The following is a 12,098-nucleotide window of genomic DNA, read 5'->3' as shown; positions in this document are numbered from 1 at the left end:
CAACAGAGTTGCAGCAGCAGCTGCAACAGCAAAATAACACAAGATGCAAATGAAAATTACAGTGAACAAAACACAAAGAAGCAAAATGAAAATAACACAAAGGCAGTTAGCCTAAGGCAGGGGAAGAAGGTTAAGCTAACATGGAGCTGAACTAAAGCACTCTTTTAGAGTGGGAAGAGAGCTAGCTTGCTCATTGTCACTAGTGAGCACTAGTTTCTTCCCACTACTCAATTCACACTAAGCAGCAAGGTTTACTCCATCTAACTGAACATGTATCACACTGAATTCTACCATCATTCTTTCACCCCTAGAATCAGTTGTCTTCTTACAGCACAACTGATCACAGATGCAGTCATTCAAGTAGATATCATCAATTCTATGACATTTAAGCACTACAATACAGTTAACATAACCTGAACTAACAATGCACACATACAAACTTCTAAGACATTAACAGGAGACAAATGCAATTATAACATGAACATAAACATAACAGAAATGTGAAACTGAACTGTACTGAAATGAGCATAACAAGTGAACTACATTAACAGGATATAACATAACATAGCAAACATCACAAGAGCACAGCAATTAACAGGAAACAATATTAGGCATAACATGAACTGAAATGAGCAAGTGAACAAAAATTAACAATTAACAGAACTTGGAAGTTCTGGATGTAGGCTAATCCCAACATGAAAATTACACACAACCCATAGTGCTATTTATAGTCACATACCCAAATTCCCTAAATTACCTAATTCCCCCAAAATTAGGGTTTGTTCTTCCCCAAATTACAACAGTTAAAATTAGCTCACCTAAAAGTCCAATTGATGCCGACCCATCCCTTCTCTGACTCCCCTGTATCACTCCATGCCTTCAATTTCACTCTAGCTCAACCCAATTTATCAATTTTGCACGCCTAGGGTTTCTGAAAGAGAATGTGCAAAAATTGAGAAATTAGATGGACTAGGGAGATGGGAGTAGAGGGTATTGGTTGTTGGGTGATAGGGTGATGATGGTGGAGATGTGGTGGTGGCAGTGAGTTGGTGGCAGAGGTGGAGAAGGTGGTGGTGTACGGTGGTTCTGTGGAGAAGATGGTGGAGAGGGTTTGGCTCGACTGTGTTTGGGGTAGGGGGTGTGTTTGGGTTAGGTGGATGGGCTCGGGTACTAGGGTGTAAGGCGAATGCATCGAGTCTTGATGTTCTGTGACTCTGAGCTGCGAGATGCGGAGATGGTAGGTAGATCGGACGGTGATGCGGAGGTAAGCGATGAGCGACCGTTGGATTATATGATACAACAAAATAAACGGTACTTGATGGAGTTAGGTACTGTAGTGTTAGGCGGAGATATCAAACTTTGATGCACAGCAAGGGAGCGACCGTTGGATTCAACTACCATCTAATCTGAAGGCTTGGAATTTCAGCGCTGTGGTGCTTGGCAGAGACATCAGATTTTGATGTCTATAAAGGAGCGACCGTCGGATGCTTCTGAGAAATGATCTGATGGCTGAGAACGGAGGCGCTTTTGTGTGTAGAAAATGAGGTTGTGCGCACCATTCTTCGCGGCTTCCTTGCGTAATTTCTCCCGGCTTTTCACTACTTTTCTGCTCTTTTCGCTCCGCGACTCATCCGAACTTTATTTACTACCTAAAAATGCAAAATTAATTAGTAAAAATATTTATTCTTGAAAACAATGAAAATACAGAATATGGGATAAAATGTAGAATTAATGCATAAAAGATGAGTTAAAATGCCAACAAAAAGGGATAAATATATACAATATTTGGCACTCATCAAATACCCCCAAACCTGAATTTTACTTGTCCTCAAGTAAAACAAAACTAAGGAAATCCTAACTATACCACTGTCGCTGGTCTCTCGAATGCATTTAGCGTATGCACTAAGCCTTTTAAACCACTAAGTGTCCCTAGTGGACGAGTTGAAGTCTCGTGAAGGTTTGCTTAGAACGTACCTACAAAGTTCTAGGTCAAAATATAAGCTCATATTCCATCAAACGTGACATGTGCAAAACAGTTTAAGCTCACAGCAAAATGGAGATGTCAATCTAGCTATCGAAGGCACAATCCTAGCACTGATAACAAAAAAAAGACATGTGATAAGAGTGTAAAGTGTATCTACACATGTGTAAAGAAAGATCTGAAGTTATGACTACTAATCACCAAGAGATAGTTTCTCAGGCTAAGAACTGAGGTCGAAATCTAGCTAGCTGTCCGGACTTTACGAGAATTGTGAATGAGTTGGAGGTATTTCACAATTACTCGCGTTGTACATCAATGGCATACACCCTCCTTGCTTATTACAACGAAACAACAAAAGATGACTATTTACATGACTCTTATTTACATTGACAAATCTCTTTTTATTTTTGGAACAAGAGATGATGGAATTGATAAATACTTGATTTTTTTTTTTTTTTTTTTTTTTTTTTTTTTTTTTTTTTTTTTTTTTTTTTTTTTTTTTTTTTTTTTTTTTTTTTTTTTTTTTTTTTTTTTTTTTTTTTTTTTTTTTTTTTTTTTTTTTTTTTTTTTTGAACAAGGAAACACTTTTGATACATAACAAGAAGAAACAAAAAATTACATGACACTTTGCAAGAGGTAGCCCTTTTTGATGCACCCAGTTAAATTCGATGGTTGTCTTTCTTAATGTAACCTCCACCTTCTATCCCAACCAACCAAAGAACAAGCTAGTCAAGTTTCGTTCAGTATTCTAAAGTGATTGGCAATCGTGACTTCCTATCAAACACCTTGAAGATCGAGGCTATACATGTATTGGTAGATCGTGCGCGTGCAAATTTCTTATCACTATGTGAATTGTGCTAGAATCAGGGTGCCTAAATATCTAGACTAAGACTCCTAATAATTACATATTTGCACAAGAGTCAACATTTCAAGGTAAATGAGCTCCATTTTTATGTTTTGTTTTTTTCAATTTTTAAATTTTTTATTTTGATTTTTCAATTTTTTTTGGAATTTTTCAATTTTTTCAAAAAGATGGAGTTTTGTTTTCAATTATGGCATATTATCGTGGTATCTACTCTATACCCCCAAACCTAAACTAAACATTGTCCTGAATGTTTAAAAATATGGAAAGAATTAAAATGCAACATATGGAAAGGGACATGCTGAGTAGAGTAAAAGGAGAGAGAATACCCGATTTCGGCGAAAGCAGAATTAAAACTCCGTTATCCAAGGCAAAACTCCAACATATTCAGAGTCACAATGGATGAGCACAAAATATATACAAAAGGAAATTGAACTAACACATTATCTACAAGAAAATTTGGTTTTTAATGGGATTGGACTTTTTGGGAAAAATTTGGTTTTGTCGGGAGACATTTGGTTTTGATGGGAAAAAGAAAAATTTTGGTTTTTAGGGAAACATTTGGAAAACTTTGGTTTTTATGGGAGAAATTTTTGATTTTTGAATGGGAGAGAAAATATTTATTTAAGAAAATAAATTTGTTTTCTTTTTTTCTTTTTTTTTTTGAATTTGGGAGCAAGCCCACTGTTGGTCCTCTAATGGAATGGGAGGAAGGCTGCGGCCCACGAAACACTAAGTTTTAATTTTGAAAGTTTAATTTGGCCCAGTTGGTTAAGGCCCGATGTTTGTTTTAAAACTTTGGTTTCGAGGTCCACTCTTGAGTGGAAACAAGCCCACAATCGGTTACAAGCTCAGCTGGGTTTAAACCCAGAGTCCAAAATACAAGTCCAATGAAAGAATTTAAACAAGCCCACAAATTAAACAAACAAGCCCACAAAAATTAATTACAAACCCAACAGAAAATAAAAAGCCCAAAAATTGGCTTTAATATTACAAGCCCACAATTAAAAATTGGAAGCCCACAATTCGGGTTCTCTTAAATGGGTTACCTTTTAAGCACAGCCCAGCTGCTCTGATATTGTTGCAAAAGCCCAGTTGGGCTTTGGTTCTTTTCCTTGGTGGCGTCCCAGCAGAGGAAAAACAGGTTCAGAACAGCAGGTCCAACAGCAAATGAAGTGAAGCAGATGCAGATGCAAATGCTATGCAGTGAAATGCAAAAATAGCTAATAAAACAACAAGAAAAACACAGCACCAATCCCCGGCAACGGCGCCAAAAACTTGGTAGGCTTCTAAAAGGTCCTACAAATTATAACCGCAAGTGCACGGTGTCGAAAGTGGCAAATGTGCAAGTACGGGTCGATCCACAGAGATCGGGTGTGTTTCGGAAGTGTTTTAGCTATCTGGGTTCCTAGATTTGCTTAGGGCTTAGAATACCCCTTTGGAACTATTGGGCTTAATGTACTAATGGGTTTGTTAAAATGAACTGAGCTTGGGCTCAGTTATCTTTGAAGTGCAAATGGGCTTAGCTATTTGAACTAGGCCTTTGGTCTTAACTATGGAATGGGCCTTAGTGAATTTGGGCTTTGGTCTTTAACAAATGGGCTTTGGTTAAGCCCACAGATGACTGAATTGGGCTTCAGTTTGAAGTGTGACTTGGGCTTTTGGAAGTGAGCTTTGGAGAGCAAAGCAATCAGCAGCAATGCAACAGAACAGCACAGGGGCAGCAGCAGCAAGGGAGGCAAACAATGCACAGCAGCAGTGCAATGCAGTGAAAGAAAAGTGCTGCACAGCAATAGAATGCAGCAAAGGAGCTGCAGCAGACAACAGCAACAGCAGTAGGGAAGGCAGCAGCAGCTGCAGCTGCACAAGCAGTGCACAGCAGCACAAGAGACAGAAGAAGAAGTGGCAGCAACAGCAGCACTGCAAGTCTGCACAGCATCTGCACAAGCAGTGCAAGTAGCAGCAGCAGTCTGCAAGGCACTGGAAGGAAGGAAAACAGAACAGTGGGAAAAGCAATGGAAAAATGATAAAACAAACCAAGATAACAGCAAGCAAAGATGACAATGAAGTGAAAGATAATGCAATAAAGAAGATGGCTAACAAAATAAACAAAAGGAAACACAAACAGGGCAACACATGGCAAAAGCAAAGAACAAAAATGAACCAAGGCCTAAGCCAAGGGCAGGGGTGATAAAGAAACTGAAATGAAGCAAAGCTAAGGCAGGATACAGGCAAACCTATAGAATGGGTTGAAAACTAGCTTGCTATAAGCACTAGCTTCTCCCAATGCACAATCAACACTACAACCTAAGCATACACAGGGAATGGCAAGAAAATCAGCTTGCTTTAAGCACTGATTTCTTGCCATTGCACAATTAGTTCAAAGCTTCACAGAAGTATCTAGCCTAGCATTCCTTCAAATTGACAGTGACAAAGCAACAACAAACATGATAGTGAATTGATACTAACAGTGAGCAACATCTAAACAGGATACAACTAACTGAACTAACAATAACAGAACATTTAACATATTTATAACAGAACATTTAACAGAACATACTAACTGAGCAAGAAATTAACAGAACATTTAACATATAACAGAACAAAGCAAGAAATTAACAAAACACAGCAAGAGAATTAACTACTAGCACATTTAACTGAAACATGAAAATTCAACAGGACAAGAGAATTAACAGAACTTTAGCAGTCCTGGATGTGGGCTAATCCCAACATAAGTTCACATCACACCCACAGTTCCCTTTTTATACCCAATTTACATTTTAGGGTTCTTACACCCAATTCCCAAATTTACCCAATTGAACAGTAAAATTAGGTATATGATTTTACCTAACGTAATGGGTCTAATTCGAACCCACATCCCTATTCTAGCTCCTCCATGCCTTCCTAACAGAAAATTAGGGTTTTCTATAAAAATCCCAAAAATTGAGAAATTAGGGTTTCGTAAAATCTTACTTTGATGGCGCAATTTCTTCAATCAATCGCTGACCCATCCTTCCTTGTTCACCTGCTCCGTCCCATGCCTCAATTGCATCTTTCCAACTCGTCCTATTTTATTGATTTCTTCCCTAGGTTTTTAGAGAGAAATTAGGGGAGAAAACTATATAATAGGAGGCTAGAACAAGGGGGTAATGATGGAGAAAGATAGGGGTGATGATGGTGGAGGTGTGGTGGTGGCAGTGAGTTGGTGGCAGAGGTGGAGAAGGTGGTGGTGTACGGTGGATTTTCTGCAGAGGAGAAGGAAGGGGGGCTCGACTGTTTTGGGAAGAAGGGGGGTGTTTGGTTAGCTGGTATAGGTTCGGTTGCTAGGGTGTTAGGCGGCTTCATCAAATTGGATGAACAGCGAGGATGAGCCGTGGGATGTGGAGCTGGTAGGTAGATCGGACGGTGATGCGGAGGCAAGCGAGGAGCGACCGTCGGATGAATGGATACAACGAAACGAACGGTACTTGATGGAGTTAGGTACTGTAGTGTAAGGCGGAGATATCAAACTTCGATGAACAGCAAGGGAGCAACCGTTGGATTCAACTACCATCTAATCTGAAGGCTTGGAATTTCAGCGCTGTGGTGCTTGGCAGAGACTTCAGATTTTGATGCTCTATGAAGGAGCGACCATCGGATGCTTCTGAGAACTGATCTGATGGCTGAGAACGGAGGCGTTTTTGTGTGTAGAAAATGAGGTTGTGCGCACCATTCTTCGCGGCTTCCTTGCGTGATTTCTCCCGGCTTTTCACTACTTTTCTGCTCTTTTTGCTCCGCAAGTCATCCAGACTTTATTTATTACCTAAAAATGCAAAATTAATTAATAAAAATATTTATTCTTGAAAACAATGAAAATACAGAATATGGGATAAAATGTAGAATTAATGCATAAAAGATGAGTTAAATGCCAACAAAAAGGGATAAATAAATACAATATTTGGCACTCATCAAATACCCCCAAACCTGAATTTTACTTGTCCTCAAGTAAAACAAAACTAAGGAAATCCTAACTATATCACTGTCGCTGGTCTCTCGAATGCATTTAGCGTATGCACTAAGCCTTTTAAACCACTAAGTGTCCCTAGTGGACGAGTTGAAGTCTCGTGAAGGTTTACCAGAGGTGTGCCTACAAAACCTAAGGACAAAATATGAGCTCAGATTCCATCAAATGTGACATGTGCAAAACAGTTTAAGCTCACAGCAAAATGGAGATGTCAATCTAGCTATCAAAGGCACAATCCTAGCACTGATAACAAAAAAAAGACATGTGATAAGAGTGTAAAGTGTATCTACACATGTGTAAAGAAAGATCTGAAGTTATGACTACTAATCACCAAGAGATAGTTTCTCAGGCTAAGAACCAAGGTCGAAATCTAGCTAGCTGTCCGGACTTTACGAGAATTGTGAATGAGTTGGAGGTATTTCACAATTTCTCGCGTTGTACATCAATGGCATACACCCTCCTTGCTTATTACAAAAGAAACAACAAAAGATGACTATTTACATGACTCTTATTTACATTGACAAATCTCTTTTATTTTTGGAACAAGAGATGATGGAATTGATAAATACTTGATTTTTTTGGTATTTTTCTGATATTTTTTTTTTTTTTTTTTTTTTTTTTGAACAAGGAAACACTTTTGATACATAACAAGAAGAAACAAAAAATTACATGACACTTTGCAAGAGGTAGCCCTTTTTGATGCACCCAGTTAAATTCGATGGTTGTCTTTCTTAATGTAACCTCCACCTTCTATCCCAACCAACCAAAGAACAAGCTAGTCCAGTTTCGTTCAGTATTCTAAAGTGATTGGCAATCGTAACTTCCTATCCAACACCTTGAAGATCGAGGCCATACATGTATTGGTAGATCGTGCGCGTGCAAATTTCTTATCACTATGTGAATTGTGCTAGAATCAGGGTGCCTAAATATCTAGACTAAGACTCCTAATAATAATACATATTTGCACAAGAGTCAACATTTCAAGGTAAATGAGCTCCATTTTTTATGATTTTTTCATTTTTTAATTTTTTTGAATTTTTTCGATTTTTTCAAAAGAAGAAGGAGTTCGTTTTCAATTATAGCATATTTATCATGGTATCTACTCTATACCCCCAAACCTAAACTAAACATTGTCCTCAATGTTTCAAAATATGGAAAGAATTATAAAACAATATATGAAGAGGAACATGCTGAGTAGAGTAAAAGGAGAGAGAATACCCGATTTCGGCGAAAGCAGAATTAAAACTCCGTTATTCAAGGCAAAAATCCAACATATTTCAACCGAGATCATATTGGATTAGCAAAATATATACAAAAGGAACAAAAGGGTTTTTAAAATTTTATCTACTGGATTATATACAAAAAATTCACCATACACTAACAATCTAAAGAGTTGAGGATCAACCCAAAAGACGAAGTGTAGACATTTCAACAGCTTCACACAATAATAACAGGAAAGAAACGCAAGTGAAACTGTGAAACAAAATGAGCTACCCCCAAACCTGGATTTTACAGAAGATATAATTTTGAAAACAAAATCGCGCAGTTTTGGGGGTTCATCATGCACAAGGTCTAGCTCAAAATGAACTGTGCTAGGGACGGGCAAACATGCTATTTCCAACTGTGGTTCCTCAAATGTATTATATTTGGAAGCAAAATAGTCCAAGAGGACTTGGGAAGCACACAGTTCCAAACCTAGGTTGGGCATTCTCAGAGAAATTGGTTTTATAATATTGGTACAAACCAAATCTAGGTTGGGTGGAAGGCCAACAGATTGTGACTTAGGTAGAAGAATAGGCATATCATTATCAATCAAATCAAAATCTCCTAAATCATCTACACATGTCACATCATGCTCACAATCATCACTCACATTGGCAAGTTCACACTTAGAATCATCAACATCATCAACAGATTCATTCTCATGCATCGGCAAATCAGGAGAAATATCACAATGTGACCTAGGTAGAGAATCAGACACATCAAATATATTTTCATGCATATTAGTGTCTACAGAAGATTCAACTATTCCTATGTCATGTTCATCTTCACAGAATAATTGTACGAATCCCATGTCAATATCAAAATCATATGAATTACCATGAGTATCAGAAAAAACAACATTCATGAAGGTCGAGGGCGAGAAGCCATATGTTATTGAACCAACAGGTTCCACAATATTTTCATGTTCTTCTAACACATCATCATAATCATCATAATCATCATCATGGTAGCATGCATATTGGTCCGCATTAACAGTGGTGGTGTCATTAGTCGATTCATGTTCCTCTAAATTAGGTTCATATTCAACATTATTTACATGAATGGGACTAGACACTTCATTAGGGACAACATACATTTCCTCATGAATTTCCTCCTTTTGTCTGTGAAGCAAAATCTGATCTAAATGGGCATGAATTCGTGCTGTAGATCTATCATAGTCTTGCTTACAGAGTCTTAAAGCTTCTGTGGTGGAGTCTAAATTCATGGGAGTACAAAATTCTTCATGTTCAAACTGTGGTGAATGGTACATGTGTGCATGGTCATTAGGGTCTACAAAATATTGGTCGCAATCCTCAAAGGATTGATTATGGTCCCAATGACTACCATTCTCACAATTCATGGGCATTTCATACATTGGATTTTCTCTTGATGGCCTAAAATTATGCAAAATATGACAATGCTCAACAGGGTGGTCTAAACTACCACATGCGGGACATGCATAGATTTCAGGTTGCCTAAGAAAATTAGATGTGACAGATTCCTCATGTGATTGCATTTCTAAAGCTGCGATTCGAGCTTCTATTTGATCCATAAGTGATGATTGGGTGAGTGAGGCACTAGCAAAATGTTCATTTTCACGTTGCGATGAATGATGCATGTATGAATAGTCATTAGGGTTCATGTATTGCGGCTCGGGACTTTGAAAATGTCCAAAATAATTCCTATGACTATTGACATCATGGTCCGTGGATGGTTCATAACGTGGCACATTCCCATAAGCAAGTTCTCTAAGAGTTTTATTTCCATCTCCAGGAGCAGACCAAAATCCAGACATGATTGACTCAAAAAGCTAAGCAACTATGTTACAAAGCCCAAAATTTGGTTTTTTAAATGGGAAAATTTAAAAAAAATTTGGTTTATGGGAAAATTTTGGTTTTGATGGGAGACAATTGAAAATTTGGTTTAAAATGGGAGCAAGTAAAAATTTGGTTTTAAAATTGGGAGCAAAGTAGAATTTTTTTTTTTTTTTTTTTTTTAAGAAAATAAAATTAAGAAAATAAAATTTGGTTTTTGAAACGGGAGCAAGCCCACTGTGCAAGCCTCTAATGGAATGGAAGCTGCGACCTACGAAAATCCAAGTTTTAATTTTTGAAAGTTTAATTTGGCCCAGTTGGTTAAGGCCCGACGTTGGTTTTAAAACTTTGGTTTCGAGGTCCACTTACAAGTCCACAATCAGTTATAAGCTCAGCTGGGTCTAAACCCAGAGTCCAAAATACAAGTCCAATAAAAGAATTTAAACAAGCCCACAAATTAAACAAACAAGCCCAAAAATAAATTATTACAAACCCAAATAGAAAAATAAATATCCCAAAAAATTGGGTTAATTATTACAAGCCCACAATTAAATAATTTTGGAAGCCCACAGGTTGGGTTCTCTTAATGAAATGGGTTTAGGCTTACCTTTCTAGCACAGCCCAGCTGCTCTGATATTGTTGCAAAAACCCAGTTGGGTTTTGGTTCTTTTCCTTGGTGGCGTCCCAGCAGAGGAAAAACAGGTTCAGAATCAGCAGGTCCAACAGCAAATGAAATGAAGCAGATGCAGATGCAAATGCTATGAAATGAAGTACAAAATAGCTAAGAAAAACACAGATAAAACACAGCACCAATCCTCGGCAGCGGCGCCAAAAACTTGGTAGGTCCGGAAGGTTGTATAAATTTGATGCGATGAAAACGGGCCTACAGTAATACCGCAAGTGCACGGTCGTCAGTTGTAGCTCGTGCAAGTACGGGTCGATCCACAGAGATCGGGTGTGTTTCGGAAATGTGTTTTAGCTAATTGGGTTCCTGAATTTGCTTTGGGCTTAGAAGCCCTTTGGAAGTGTTGGGCTTAATGTACTATTGGGTTTGTTCTCAATAAAAGGAACTGAGCTTGGGCTCAGTTGGTCTTTGAAAAGCAAATTGGGCTTGGCTATTTGAACTAGGCCTTTGGTCTTAACTATGGAATGGGCCTTAGTGAATTTGGGCTTTGGTCTTTAACAAATGGGCTTTGGTTAAGCCCACAGATGAATGAATTGGGCTTCAGTTTGAAGTGTGACTTGGGCTTTTGGAAGTGAGCTTTGGAGAGCAAAGCAATCAGCAGCAATGCAACAGAAGAATTGGCTTGGCTGCAGGAGAAGAAGGGGCAGGGCAGCAGCAGGAGCAAGAGCTGCACAGCAAGGCCAACTGCACTGCAGCAGAACAAGCAACAGCAGCTACAGCAGCAGTGCAGCAGAAGTGGCAGCAGAGTTGTAGCAGGAGAACTAACAGGACTGCACAACAGAAGAGCAGCTGCAGGAGAAGCAAGAGCTGCACAGCAAAATGGAAGCAACAGCAGCACTGCACAGGAGAAGCAGCAGCAGTGCTGCAGGGCAGCAGAGGAGGAGCTGCACAGCAGTGCAGCAGCAACAGAGTTGCAGCAGCAACAGAGTTGCAGCAGCAGCTGCAACAGCAAAATAACACAAGATGCAAATGAAAATTACAGTGAACAAAACACAAAGAAGCAAAATGAAAATAACACAAAGGCAGTTAGCCTAAGGCAGGGGAAGAAGGTTAAGCTAACATGGAGCTGAACTAAAGCACTCTTTTAGAGTGGGAAGAGAGCTAGCTTGCTCATTGTCACTAGTGAGCACTAGTTTCTTCCCACTACTCAATTCACACTAAGCAGCAAGGTTTACTCCATCTAACTGAACATGTATCACACTGAATTCTACCATCATTCTTTCACCCCTAGAATCAGTTGTCTTCTTACAGCACAACTGATCACAGATGCAGTCATTCAAGTAGATATCATCAATTCTATGACATTTAAGCACTACAATACAGTTAACATAACCTGAACTAACAATGCACACATACAAACTTCTAAGACATTAACAGGAGACAAATGCAATTATAACATGAACATAAACATAACAGAAATGTGAAACTGAACTGTACTGAAATGAGCATAACAAGTGAACTACATTAACAGGATATAACATAACATAGCA

The sequence above is a fragment of the Papaver somniferum genome, chromosome 5 (genome assembly GCF_003573695.1).
Source record: "Papaver somniferum cultivar HN1 chromosome 5, ASM357369v1, whole genome shotgun sequence".
NCBI classification, from domain to species: Eukaryota; Viridiplantae; Streptophyta; class Magnoliopsida; order Ranunculales; family Papaveraceae; genus Papaver; species Papaver somniferum.
The sequence above is the reverse complement of the archived record's forward strand: the minus strand, read 5'-3'. Positions refer to the sequence as shown.